The sequence below is a fragment of the Siniperca chuatsi genome, linkage group LG17, assembly GCF_020085105.1.
Source record: "Siniperca chuatsi isolate FFG_IHB_CAS linkage group LG17, ASM2008510v1, whole genome shotgun sequence".
Classification (NCBI taxonomy): domain Eukaryota; kingdom Metazoa; phylum Chordata; class Actinopteri; order Centrarchiformes; family Sinipercidae; genus Siniperca; species Siniperca chuatsi.
In genome coordinates this window covers 27,210,651-27,225,763 of record NC_058058.1, presented here as the reverse complement: position 1 = coordinate 27,225,763, position 15,113 = coordinate 27,210,651, and the positions used below count along the sequence as shown (strand labels likewise).

The 15,113-nt window shown below is 40.9% G+C and overlaps 1 protein-coding gene across 7 annotated transcripts in view; it reads left to right on the top strand.

The window, feature by feature from the left end:
• Window positions 1–15,113, top strand: part of gabbr1b (gamma-aminobutyric acid (GABA) B receptor, 1b) — a 242,481-nt gene that overhangs the window by 131,625 nt on the left and 95,743 nt on the right. The gene's annotated exons all lie outside the window — the stretch shown is intronic.

The following is a 15,113-nucleotide window of genomic DNA, read 5'->3' as shown; positions in this document are numbered from 1 at the left end:
ACAACACTAAAGATCAACACAACAAGGAAGAAGACACTAATTTCCTGTGCACTATGCAACATTCATGCAATCATTAGCACACTATTTCAAGTGACCTCTGACCCACTAAATGCAGTCTGTATGAATAAACAGTCATTTTGGTTTAGGTTGCACAAAATTAAGAATTTAAAAACGAGAAAAAGCGGTACCACTTCCAAAGAAGGAGTTGAAACTAATGGCTTTATTAATGGTTAGTAAATCACTTAGTAATGCTTTCTAGATCAGTTGAAAGCCCTTAATAAAAGCAACCTTTGGGTTGCCAGGTTGTGAGAATTCCCTTTTACTGGTTAGATCATTTGACCACTAATTTCTGGTGAAGGGCTGCAGACGATCTGGACCAAAATTCATTTATTAACAACTTATTAACACACAACTTATTTGTGACTTGATGATTAAATCCCTTCATTAATGAGTTACAGTCATTTATAACTACACACTTGAAGGCTAATTAGAAAGTGTGAGATCCACAAGCATTTATGAATGGATTACAGACATTTTGGTTTATTACTAAAAAGAAATGATTTAGAATTATTACTAAAAAGAAAGGAAAACCACCAGCCAATTGGATTTTTCACAACCTGGCAACCCAGCATTTGTTCTTATTAATGATTTGTAACTGCTGTATAAGAAATCAGTGATTAATGATTTATTAAGCCATTCGTTCCAACTAAAGCTACAGAAAAAGCTAACTGTAAGACTTTTGTGAAAGTTACATTATTATTGAGGTTGTCATTTCTGAGATGTAAGTATAGATTGCACCTCCCAATGTACAGCATAGCAGACTGTTTCACTATGGCTGTTTTATTTATATCTCCACACTGGGATTGCTTTTCCCACATCATGTTAGGCCATCGTTAGGATAACTGGCAGTCCTCTGTGTATTGTATGTTTTCAAATGTAGCAGTCATAAAGTTGGTCGCAGCCCCAGGGAAATGTTCTACCTACTGTATAGCAGCGTAACAGCTGCATCTGTGTGTGTCTGCCTAAGAACAGCAGCTATACAGCCTGCACACGCTCAGCAACACAGTCTCTGCTAATAGTTTCCTGTCTGCTCACCCTAGAAACTTTGCTGCTCGTTGGCTTTCACTCAACCTGAACTCCAAACGTTATGAAAGCAACACAGCATCTTAAATTCTAATGTGAATGGTGCAGGAAAATAGACCAGGAAATAACGAGGTTGAGGAAACACAATTAGAAAGAGAGTAGAAAGTAGTTTGATGTTGGTGCAGTGAAGAATACAGGTGTGAAGGTCAGAAGGATGGATGAGCAAAAAGTGAGCGAGTGTTTACGTAGCTTCACGTTATTCAAGTCCACAGGCATGTACAGGAATTGTTTCACCAAGTCACGTGACACTGGGTTGCCTCATTTGTCTCTGAGAAACAAAACCAGACAGCCAAAGATCTATTGTATGTCAGTTAGAAACAATATAAAATATACCTGTGAAATAATACTTGATAGGCTTTGCTGCTGCATGAAATTTAACAGTTGAAATGTTCTTCCATTATTTTTCTTAGACCCACACTCTGTACAAACCAGCACTGTTAAATTTCAAAAAGCATGCAACGCTGTCTCCTTCAAAATGTCCTGTGCTATCACTTTGCTTTGCCAAACACATTTCGGTGTAAACATGAATTGCTACGTACTGGCAACATTTTTTTCTAATCCAGAAGTCGTTGGACCTACAAATCGCAGGACTTTGACACCAGAGAACAGGGTTTGCATCCTGCATCTCACGTGTTGTTGTTTTAGGCTACCAGAATACAGTTAAAGTTAAGGTTAGAGAAAGATGGTGGTTTTGTTTAAATATTGAAAAAGAGCGACCCATGTGGTGCTTCAAGTCATCATCAACTTTTTTGACATTTAACCAAGCCCAAGATCTTTCCTAATGTTAAAGAGCAAGTTAGCCTGTTTGAGCTTCACCGTGCCACCTTCACATATTTAAAAAATGAATGCCAATGCCATATCATATCCAAAATATGCTACTACTACGCCATTCTACCCTTACTACCAAATTATGCTATATTAGACACCACATTTAATGCTGCCAACATGGGCCTATAGCTTAATTAGACAACACAGGCTGTAATGAGATGAATTTAATGCCATATAATATTGTACATTATAATAAAGAACATATGCCTTGTTTCGGACTAATTTGATACGAAATGCGGCTTATTACATCTCATTGGTGTACCGTAAAATAAAGTGTGACCACATTTCCTTGTTACGGTGGATAAAAGATGTATTCTGGGCAGTATTAAATTTCCCACTTAACATTTTTGCTATTGCAAAATAGTTCATTTATAATAATATATATAATAATAATATGAACAGGGGTGCAAGGAGATACATGGGGATGAAAAAATAATGTAAACACTACATTAAAAGGAAACTTCATCACCTTTACAAACTGTCTTAAAGGTGGCTGTATTTTGCCTGATAATCAGACTGAATTGTTACTTTGTTTCGCTTCATTCAGTGAGACTGACATTGTGCTCATGTTTTATTTTCTTGGTTGCCCTAAATTATAAGTGAAATACTCATGAAATATTCATTTGTGGAACCTGGGGTAGCAGTTGCTGGGAGTAATGTAACATTAAGAAATATTCCACGAGTTGTTATTTCTGTAAGTCGACTTACAACAACCTGTACAGATGTGATGCTTTTGTCTGCTCTTGTCACCATTTTGGTGGTCATTTTTCGTGGCTGTAGCTAGCTAGCTAGCTAGCTATGTAGGAAAACTACGTCCCCATTCTACAATTTTCTGACTGGTCGATTGTTTCTGCAACCGGGGGAAACAGTCATCAATGAACACAACACCAGACCTATATGAATCTTGAACAAATCGGAGATGTGGGTACTGATTCAGAGGTCAAAGGCCAATTATCCTTTGTCAGCTATTATAGAAACTGCATCGACAAAGAGGAGCAGCTGTCACAAGCTGAATCTAACCAACAGGGATGTGATGAACATTTAAACAGTGTATGGGCTTCAACTGGCATACATTCTAATATGAGCTGCCTTTGGAGCACAATGCTGATTTAGATACTTCAAAATCAAATACATTTTTTCATGCAGTGTTTGACATGATTCAGGGTTAGGGTTGATTACTTGTTGTGCTTCTCTCAAGAGCACCAAATGATTAGAAATAATAATATATATCAGGGATTACAGGATTTTCCCCCCAGCATCATTCTGTTTAACTGGTCAGTACTCATGTTTGTTACTCCTCACCTGCAATTTGTCAAATAGATGTTAAAGCTTTATTGATAGCTTTGAACTCTTCACAGAACACAATTATTATATTCTTTTTTATCTGTTTGAGCATGGAAGCCCTGGGTTGCAGTGTGACCAGAGATATTTATATCTTCATTTATCGTTAATTGGTAAAATGTGGGCTTAGATTTTCAATTCTGAAGTTTTTCACTGCCATATTATAATTTGAACTGTCCCATTCTCTCATTCTGCCTCTTCTCACCTGAGCCTCGCCACACACTGCATACCAACACACACACACACACACACACACACACACACACACACACACACACACAGTGTATAAACAGTTACATGTACTGTGACTGGCAGGAGTTTTTTAAAAGCATGACTCTGATTGGTTCGAGCTGCTCTGCATTGGATCCCCACTTCAAAAGCCTGGAGTTAGGGGGTGAGGGGAATAAGGGGGTGTAGAGGTTGGCATGACAACAGTAACCAAGACAACAGCAGTTCAAACAAACACAGATTTGGCTCCAAGAAAAAGGCAAGATAATGCACCTATCATTAAACAAACAGGAGCAGATGGAAGGCTGGATGATTAAACTTGTTTGTGACAGACCTCTACACCACTCCACTGCTCTGCCAGGACAGCTGCACATCACGAACATGCTCTGATGGATCTCCCGTTGATCACAGTCCAGCACTGCATGCTGCGATGCCCGAGAGGCCAAAAAAAAAAAAAAAAACGAGGCTGTGTCATCAGGTGGTGAACAGAGCAGAAAATTTGTCAAGCTTTTTTCCAGAGATCTGGCGAAAAGATGATTAAATGTTTGTCCAGGCCCTGCTGTGCTGAAAGTTGAAGGCAGGTCCCATAGGTTCAGCGTGGGATGAGGATGGGATGGGATGGGATATAACAGCTACAGTATCTCATTTGAATGTGTTGGTGATTTCCCCTGAGTGCCAGAGTTAATCAATGAGTCAGCTGTGAGGAATGCAGCTCCGGATTATGGTGGGCCTGCTTTACAAACCATCTGTTTGATTCAGGACTGAAGAGGGCAGCTTTCTCCAAGCTGCTTGTTACCGAGCCTGTTGACTCAGTGTCATTAGGTGAGGAGAGGAAATCCAGCACATGCCTCAGCAGCATCCTTTAATTATTCCACAGGAATGGATTTTAACCTAATAGACAGGATGTAGACTGTTTCAGGAGCTGGTTGCTAGGAAACAGCTTGGGTCCATGTTTACATCTTGTCAGCTACTGATGTTGGCAAACACTGTAGCAGGAAATTAATTCAATTCAATTTTATTTATATATAATTCATTCAGGTCTAGACCGTACTCTTTATAATATTAATTACAGAGACCCAACAAATCCCACCATGAGCAAGCATTTGGCGACAGTGGCAAGAAAAAACTTCCTTTTAACAGGCAGAAACCTTGGACAGAACCAAACTCAATGGTGGACAGCTATCCGCTGCTGTCGTGTTAGGTTTTGAGAGAGACAAGTTTAAATGTTTCTGACCATCATTATGGAAGACCTGAAGTACCAAAATCAAAAATAAATAAATAAATTACTCGTTAATTAACTCGTAAACTAACTCGTAAATTAATGTGCTATTAAATGCACCAAAACTAATAATAAAATGAATGTATGCATTAAATAATTTATAAAATGTTACACAAATTATTATTTCTGTTTTAAATTTGCTTAATTTTATTTATTAATTTGTTCATTTATTTATTTTTATTTATTTAGACAAGAATTAGGTTGGAGCGGAGTTTTTCTGGGGACCGGGCCTCACTGATTACTGTACAAAAGCACACAACTTTTAAAACTTTATTCACTGATTTTGGTTAAACTGGATCATATTTTATGGAGGGAATATTTTCTGGTCTTCCTTCTGATGTCCTCCAGCTGCTCTGCTTCAACTTTTGGTTATTTACGGAAATTGTTGATTGATGGCTTTAACTACTTGTTGTTAGCAGTTAGCTACTTCAGCTGTGCTGCTAGCTGTGCCATTAGCTGACTGCCCGGACTGGGAGCTTGGAGCCGGGAGCACTGGGGGAGTGTCATTGTTTACTCCGGGCAGAGTCAATTAATTGGACCGCAGCTGCACAGCTAACTAGCTGAGGGCAGTTAATGTTACAGTTAGAAACAGTTAGCGGTTGGAGACTGGAGACTGGAGGCGAAGGTGGCACCTCTCTGGAGGCCGGCGACGAGGGCGGCACCCCTCTGGAGGCCGGCGGCGAAGGTAGAATCCCTCTGGAGCTTGGATGGACGACCCGAGGCCTGGACAGGTGTTTGCCTGCACCTGGGGATTGGTGCTGCTGCGATCCAGTAGCGGCAAGGGATTGGTGCTGCTGTGATCCAGCAGGGAGTCCAGGGGGCTGCTGTGATCCAGCCGGGAAAGGAGGCGACTGCGATCCAGCGGCGACAAGGGGTTGGTGCTGCTGCGATCCAGCCAGGAACAGAGGCGACTGTGATCTGGCAGGGAGTCTGGGAGCAGGGAGTGATGGCGGAATTGGAGGCCGCCGCGGCGCAGGAACTGGAGACGGCAGTGGAGCTTGCGAGTTGCTGGGTGGCAGAGCAGGCAAGCAACTGGGCAGTGGGGCAGCGGTGCAGGCGAGTCGCTGGTTAGTAGGCTGAAGACTGGCAGGCCAGGGTGCAGGCTGATGACTGGCAGGTCAAGGTGTAGGCTGATGATTGGCAGGCCGGAGTGCAATCTGGTGACTGCGTGGTCCATCTCGAGCCAGACGGGTACCCCGATATGGATTTGGATCTGTGGACTGCTTATCTAGCGGCAATGGATACAGCAACAGGATGCCATTGCAGTCCTCCACCAAGCCAAAGAAGGGCGCCGGTCTGGCCCAGGGCATAGCGTATCCGGTGGTGACGGAGCGACTGCGGAAGTGACGGAAGTGATGGTTGGAGTGGGTGTGGGTGTGGGTGGATTAGCGAAGAGTATCGGCGGAGACAATCCACCTGCTCTGAACGGCGTCCGCGGAGCTTGGGCTGTAATCCTTCGGTAGAGGTCTGACCTTCTGTTACAGACAGAGAGGCAGGAGACACCGATAGGGAGACAGATGTATATTTTGATTACAGCCAGAACAGATAGGTCAGCCGGTATGGAGAAGGGGAAGCCCACTGGAGTGGAATGGAGAGGGAACCTCGCAGGAGTAGGATGGAGTGGGTAACATGCTGGGGTAGGAACCCGCTGCAGTGGAAGATCGCTGGAGTGGACCGTAGGGGTTATGCAGAGTCGCATGTGGAGTCCTTGGATCAATGAGGTCGGACAACTGGCTGAGTTGAGTGTTGGGCTTTTATGCTGGCTGTGATTAGGTGCTGATGGGGAGCAGGAGTGTGATAGGGAGCAGGTGTGCGTGATTAACAGACGGTGGAGCTTGGCGTATCCGTGATAGCTGTATCTCTTCACTTGTTGTGTTAGGAAATGCAAACTATAATGATACTACAGCTGTTGTGCACATTCTTCCATTTTTCAAAAGAGGATAAAACCATTTTGTGTATATTTGTGTAAGCAATGTCTAAGTCTCGAACTTCTGAGTGGGCATTTCCCATGACAGGTGTTGACTGACAACTTAGAGTTGGCATTGCTAGGAGATACACTGTCAACTTCCGTGGTTCTACTCAGAAAGCAGAAGCTTAGTGAGCCTATCTTGTTAACATTAGCAGCGATTCCCACAGGGTGTTTCACAAATTACTTGACTAGTCAACTACTAAAACCACTAGTCGGTACTGTTGCCAGTTGTTAATATATAAAACATGAAAGCCCATATACAGTGGTGTGCAAAAGTGTTTGCCCCCTTCCTGATTTCTTTTTTGCAAGTTTGTCACACTTAAATGTTTCAGATCATCAAACAAATTTACATATTAGTCAAAGATAACACAATTAAACACAAAATGCAGTTTTTAAATGAAGGTTGTTATTATTAAGGGAAAACAAAATCCAAACCTACATGGCCTTGTGTGAAAAAGTGATTGCCCCCAAAACCTAATAACTGGTTGGGCCATCCTTAGCAGCAACAACTGCAATCAAGCGTTTGCAATAATTTGCAATGAGTCTTTTACAGCGCTGTGGAGGAATTTTGGCCCACTCATCTTTGCAGAATTGTTGTAATTCAGCCACATTGGAGGGTTTTCGAGCATGAACTGTCTTTTTAAGGTCATGACACAGCATCTCAATAGGATTCAGGTCAGGACTTTGACTAGGCCACTCCAAAGTCTTCATTTTGTTCTTCTTCAGCCATTCAGAGGTGGACTTGCTGCTGTCCTTTTGGATAAGTTCGCTTCAACTTGAGGTCACAAACAGATGGCCGGACATTCTCCTTCAGGAGTTTTTGGTAGACAGAAGAATTCATGGTTCCATTTGGTTCCAAATGTGACAAACTTGCAAAAAAATAAGAAATCAGGAATTGGGCAAACACTTTTGCACACCACTGTAATTACCAGAAGGACATTTTACTGTGGTTATAACTGCTTCAGTAAAACTGAAACACCAACAAAAGCTGCCCAAAATATCCATGTCTTGTTGTCTTTCCCCAAACAATAATGCAATGGGCACTAATGTCTGTGACAAATATATTGCATTTCCTGTGGCTGCTTCACAATAAAAGCCACCTGGTGTTTTGCCAATGGAATGCTTTTAAAATGAATGAACAGCAACAGGAAATGTTTGGTTTCAATAATATAATAATATTAATAATAGTAAATAAATAACATTGGGCTGTTTATCCCTCATTGCCTGCACAAATTTTCTAATCTAACCTCTGTACAGTGCCATGTCACTAACTGAACAAGATACCAATTTGCTTAGTACTTCTATTCCTGTGTACACTGACGTGATAGTGAGCTGCTATAGCAAAAGAGTTTCGCCTCGGGGATCAATAAAGTGAGTACTGGCCTCAGGCTGTCCACCCCTGTGAAAATTGTCATTCCTCCACCACATCCGATGAGCTTGAAACTCTCCTGGGTGAATCGCGAGTACAAAGGATAAACAACTGTGCGAGAAAATATCTGATCATTTGATTAAAAGTTAAAGGTAGCCTGAGTTCATAAAAAAGTGAAGCTCTTCACATGTCCCAAGGTGAATTCCACTAAGAAAAATCCCATTTCTTGCTATCAACAAACAGAAGCAAAAGATGACACTTTTTAGAAAACAGATTGTAAAATCTGCAACTTGAAAGATTTCACTTTGGAATCTGTGTCAATGATGAATTTGGCATTTGTTCAAAACTGAAACAATGAAGCATTTTGAATTCAGTACAGCCATAGGCATTGGAAGTGGGGTGCTGAGGGGGCTACAGCACCCCCTGATGGATTGTGGACGATATGAGTATTTGAGGTAAAAAAAAACAACTCTCAATTCTTAACATTTTAATCACACTCAATACATACCAAATCAAATATCATTACAACTATTTAATTAATAATATTGAATCAATCAGACAACTTTTGCAACAAATGAACGCTGGAATAGAACACTGAAATTAAAAAGACAGTAGCCTAGGCCCTAGTCTGCAGAGTGTAGTCTATTCAAATGCTGGAGGAGGCTTAGCTTCCCCAAAATCATGTCCCTCCACTCAAGAGATAAAACCAAAAGAAAAACAATGTCTAGAACTACAAGCTCTCATTCCCCTTTGTCCTTGATTGCAAAATTCTTGCAGTAGGCCAAGTTTCAGGTTTGAATTGTTGCAATCTGGGCTAGTTGCCAGCGGACGCTCTGAAATCCAAAGAGAAACCCACCTGTACAATCCTACTCCTAGTTTAGTTGTTAATTAGTTGTTAATCAGCTGATTTGTAGGTTACAAAGTTGTAAGTGGCGAGAGAGAGTGCCATTGAGCTAAATTAATGCTTGAGAACGGCAGCCATGGTATTGAATAAAGTGACGTAACGTATTTTGCATATTCGGTGGCAGAACCCCCAGCTCAAATCATCTTCCAACGCGTATGACTACAGCTGATTCACATGTCTGACTGGCTTCCTCTCCATGGCAATGGCGACCAAGGCTCATGGGTACTTAGAGCGATCCACTGTGTCAAACTGAAAAAAAGTTCTCTGATAGAAGTTGAAATGATGGTGGCCATAACAGAAACATATAGTATTGTTACATCATCTGGGAGACTCCTGTGTTTCTCTGTTGAGAAACGTTATCAGTAAAACAACTTTCAAAACAGGAATACAGTGAAGAGAAACATGTGCTTGTAGCCTTTGAGGAATAGACCACAATAAATTTATCTCAAATATGTGTAATTTAGAGTTGAATCTGCATGTCATTTCAAAAATTTATCTGACAGTTTGAATCAATTTTTGCTGTATATTTTTATCAGATTTAACTCATCATGCATCTGCATCATGTTGTATCAAAATGTGAGTGAGGTTGCACAATGTGACCCCTATTCTAGCCTTGTCTGATCATACACAGATTTGCATAACCATTGCTTTCTCATACAAAATCAAGGAAAACTATTTATCAAGTTGCTTTTCTTTTAATGGTCTGTGTGGACTAATGACATAATGGCAAATGTTAATTACATGATGACAAAAAACACAAATTCCCAACAGTCACCAAAGCATGACCCCCTTTTTCTCTGTTTAATGATGTATGGTCAACACTCCTTCACCATTATCATTTAAATAGCTTATTGATTTTTCATTGACTATAGGCTGTAAATGGAAAGCAAGGAACACTATTTGTAACGTATGGATCAAAATAATGGGAGAAAATGAAGAAAATGCTGTGACGTTTCATCATTAGCTGCCTATTAAATACAGGTGTGTTCACTTCTTCACTTTTACCTGAGGAAGATCATCGGTGGTTGAAACGTTTAGTCACTCATGTCCACATGAAATAAAAGTAGTTTGTCTTTTTTATCTGTGTGTAATTTGGTCTCTACTTTTGTTTTTATCAGGCTACACAAATGAATTCGACTAGTTAAATGCACACCGCTAGCACACCGTTAGCTTGAATATTTAGGCTACATTACGACAGAAAGCAGGAGCAGTAGCCTAGAAGATTTGAAGCATGATATACTCTGTGTATATATTATTAAACTTATTAGCATTAACAGGCAAACTCACTGCTTTCTGTCAGTTCAGTGTCAGCATTGTTCTCTGATATACTGACTTCAGACCAACGTTCACAACTAGAGCCCGCTGCACTGTGTGCGCTATTTGAAAGCCATACTCGTGCTGTAGCTTCAGCCATTATTCTGCTCTGAACAGAGTCATGTGGAGGTGTGGCTGCAGTAGGATAACAGAGCGCCAGCAGACCTGGGACTAGCTGCCACCTGTCTCTTAATGGAATGTGCATGAATCACATACTGTATTTATAGATGGACAACACATCTCCACTTCCTCCCATTGTACAAAAACGAAGCCAAAATATCCCGGATACGGAAGCTGCCATCTTGCACTGGTGATGTCATTTGGAGCCAGAGTCTGCGCAGTAGTGACCGAGGTTGAAGCCGCAGTATCAAGGTCCCGCCCATACACCCGGCCGACTCAATCGCAAACAGAGCTCAGCTGTCCATTATGACATGAAACCCCCTTTTTAGAGCATCAAATAACTAATTAAAACCAAACTTATCAGAAAAACTCTTGATCATACATCAGCGTAGTAAGAACTCCCAAAAATGACAAAAATCATCTTTGGGAAAAATGTATTTGACGTGTACTTTGATTTTTCATGTTTGGCTCATGTCCCATCCACCAACATCGAGGGGTTTATGACATACTGCAGCCAGCCACCAAGGAGTGATTGAGATGTTATGGCTTCATTTTTGGGGAGCTGTCAAGTCGTCCATCTTTATATACAGTCAATGGCATGAATGCATAAAATAATAAATAAATAAAAGTAGCGTGAAAAATGTATTCAAATGTAACAGAGTAAAAGTTATGATTTTTCTCTAAACATCTACTCAAGTAAGAGTAAAAAGTGAGCTGCATTAAAACTACTCCCACATGTGCAATTTACTTTAAAAAGTGACTAAAGTGGGCTATATGTAAATGAGTAAATGTTCTCGTTACTACCCATCTCTGCCAACAAATAGAAGAAGTACGAATAGTAGAATGTTTTTTTTTAAATAGTAGAATTGTAATTGTAGTATTAATATTAATAAATTAATAATAATAGGAATGACAGCTATAGGAATAATAATAGTATCAGTATTAGTAACAGAGCCAATAACAACAACTGTAGTAGCAGTTGTCGAGCAGGCACACAGGGGCAGCAAGTGGCCCACAACCACAGATCCAGTCTCTGCAGCTCCGGAGGCAGAAATACCTGCTGAAAGCGACAGAAGGAGAGAGAAACGAGAAGGCACAGAACTACGGGAGAGAGAAAGAGTTAGTAACATGCAGCAATGGGATAAAAATCCATACAGATGGAGAGGGAGAGAAGGAGAGAGGAAAGAGGTGTGTCATGGGAAGTCTCCCGGCAGTCTAGGCCTATAGCAGCATAACTAAGGGATGGTTTAGGGCTCACCCAAGCCAACCCTAACTATAAGCTTTATCAAAGAGGAAAGTCTTAAGCCTACTCTTAAATGTGGGGATGGTGTCTGCCTCCCGAACCCACATTGTGATGTGATTCCACAGGAGAGGTGCTTGATAATTGAAGGCTCTGTCTCCCATTCTACTTTTGGAGACTCTAAGAGCCACAGGTAACCCTGCATTCTGGGAGCGCAGTGTTCTAGTCATATAATAAGGTATTATGAGATCTTTAAGATACGATAGTGCCTGATCATTAAGAGCTCTGTAGGTGAGGAGAAGGATTTTAAATTCTATTCTGGATTTTACAGGGAGCCAGTGCAGAGAAGCTTATATTGGAGAAATATGATGTCTTTTCCTAGTTCTTGTCAGTACACGTGCCGCAGCATTCTGGATCAACTGGAGAGTCTTAAAGGACTTATTTGGGCAGCCTGATAAAAAGGAATTGCAGTAGTCCAACCAAGTGCATGCACTAGTTTTTCAGCATCATATTGAGACAGCCTGATTTTTGCAATGTTACATAGGTGAAAAAAGGCAGTCCTTGAAGTTTGTTTCATGTGGGAGTTAAAGGATAAATCCTGATAAAGATAACTCCGAGGTTCCTTACGGTGCTGCTGGAGGCCAGGGCAATGCCATCTAGAGTAACTATATCTTTAGATAATGTCTCGGAGGTGTTTGGGGCCAAGTACAATAACTTCAGTTTTGTCTGAGTTTAACATCAGAAAATTGCAGGTCATCCACGTCTTTACGTCCTTAAGGCATGCTTGAAGTTTAGTTAACTGGTTAGTTTCATCTGGCTTGATCGATAGATATAATTGGGTATCATCTGCATAACAATTAAAGTTTATGGAGTGTTTCCTAATAATATTGCCTGGAGGAAGCATATATAAGGTGAATAGAATCGGTCCAAGCACAAAACCTTGTGGAACTCTGTGACTTTGGCGTGCACGGAGGACTCACCGTTAACATGTACAAACTGAGATCGATCTGATAGATAGGATTTAAACCAGCTTAGTGTGGTTCCTTTAATGCCAATTACATGTTCCAGTCTCTGTAATAGGATGTGATGGTCAATGGTGTCGAACGCAGCACTAAGATCTAACAAGTACAGAGACAAGTCCATTGTCTGATGCAATTAAAAGGTCACTTGTAATTTTCAACAGTGCTGTCTCTGTGCTATGATGCACTCTAAATCTTGACTGAAAATCCTCAAATAAACTATTGTTATTTAGAAAGTCACACAACTGATTGGTGACTGCTTTCTCAAAGATCTTAGAAAGAAAAGGAAGGTTAGATATAGGTCTATAGTTGGCCTAAACCCCTGGATTAAGAGTGGGCTTTTTAAGAAGCGGTTTAATTACAGCTATTTTAAAGGATAGTGGTACATAGCCTGTTAATAAAGACAGATTGATCATATCCAGTAAAGAAGTGCTAACTAAGGGTAAGACTTCTTTAAGCAGCCTAGTTGGAATGGGGTCCAAGAGACAGGTTGATGGCTCAGATGAATTAATTGTCGAAGTCAGCTGAAGAAGGTTGACAGAGCAAAGCAGCCAAAACACACATCAGGCTCTACAGCTGTTTCCAAGGTTCCTGTGTTTGAAGACAAGTCGGCACCGGTTGAAGGCAGGACTTGATGAATTTTTTCTCTAATAGTTAAAATTGTATTATTAACGAAGCTCTTGAAGTCGTTACTAATGAGGGCTATAGGAATACATGGCTCAATAGAGCTATGACTCTCTGTCAGCCTGGCTACAGTTCTGAAAAGAAACCTGGGGTTGTTTTTATTTTTCTCTATTAATGATGAGTAGTATGCTGCTCTGGCATTACGGAGGGCCTTCCTGTATGTTTTAAGACTATCTTGCCAGACTAAACGAGATTCTTCCAGGTTGTTGGAACGCCATTTCCTTTCAAGTTTTTGCGATGTTTGCTTTAATTTGCGGGTTTGGGGGTTATACCATGGAGCTAACCTTCTTTGTTTTATTATCTTCTTTTTTGGAGGAGCGATAGAATCGAGTGTCATTCACAGTGAGCCTGCAGCACTATCAACTAGATGGTCAATTTGGGAGGGGCTGCGATTTGCAACATCACTGTTTATTGCTTTCCTAGTGTATCACCAAAATCATAGTAGTTAGTCCATTAGATTCTAAACCCTTAACAGAGTGTCTGCAGGTCCTTGAAAAACCCCTATGTATAGAATATGAACATTTCTGACTTTGGCAACACTTACTGTAGTCTGTGACAATTTTCACCGGAATTGTCATTTTTATGCAAATAACAACTTACGCCATCAGAGTCATTTGAAAGATGCTGTAAGCATCACATAAACACTCAACTTACAGTGTGGTGGCTTTAAAGCAAGACTATGTAACTTTTGAAAGAAAAAATAACACAATCTACAAATAACATAAAGTACAAATAAAAAGTTGAATTCATAAGAAATAAAACACACTCTTCCTCAGATCAATACACTCAGAATGTCGCGAATGTCACAGTAGCTGACATTAGTAAATTCAAAGGCAGAATAAGTAGGATTTGTCGGTTGCTGCTCAAATTTGGGCCCTCCTCCCCAGTTCAGAGCGAGAGAGAAAGCTAAAGAGTGAATGGAAAGAGGGAGCAGCGTTACGTAGAACAAAGCAGTGAATCAGGCAAATATTTTCTTTTTTATTTTAGTTTGATGGCAGTTCCGTTCTAAAGCACAAATAAAATCGCCCACACCTCAGCACAGCCCTTCGGGAAGGAGCCAGCTTTATCCTGACTGCTGCTCTCTGCTCTGCGTGTGTGTGTAGCTCAGACCCAACCTATATCCACACTTTGTTTTAGCAGTGTGCCAGCACTGGAGATACATCTATGACACAGACAGAGCAGAGGAGAGAGACGGAGACAGCGATGTAACCTGCCTGCACACTGTTATTGGCTGGGGGCTACACACCACTGCCCAAAGGCTGACACCCAGAAACGTCCAGAATACAGCAAACTGATAAGAAACTACAGGCAGAGGGCAGGGTCTCTGCAGATGCAGACACCGCCAAACACTTCTAGTGGGCCATAAGTGATGATTGAGAGGGATTATTTTTGTATTAGTCTATAGATTGTTCTTTTAGGAAACTCCTACTTATTTGCCTTTAACATAGATATTACAGTGTAACTGTTATTACTGAGTCAGCTCACTATCTTTATGACTATACTTGTACTACCGTCATGCTAAGTTTTAGTGTTTACCATTATTTAGTAGTTGCCACTTGTGACGTACTCTGAGTGAAACACCATACAGTATGTGGCCGGGGTTTAGTTACGATTGGGATCAAAGCCGCACAAATATAGCACATTGCAGAGCTGTGGAGAGATATGGAGCTGTAGG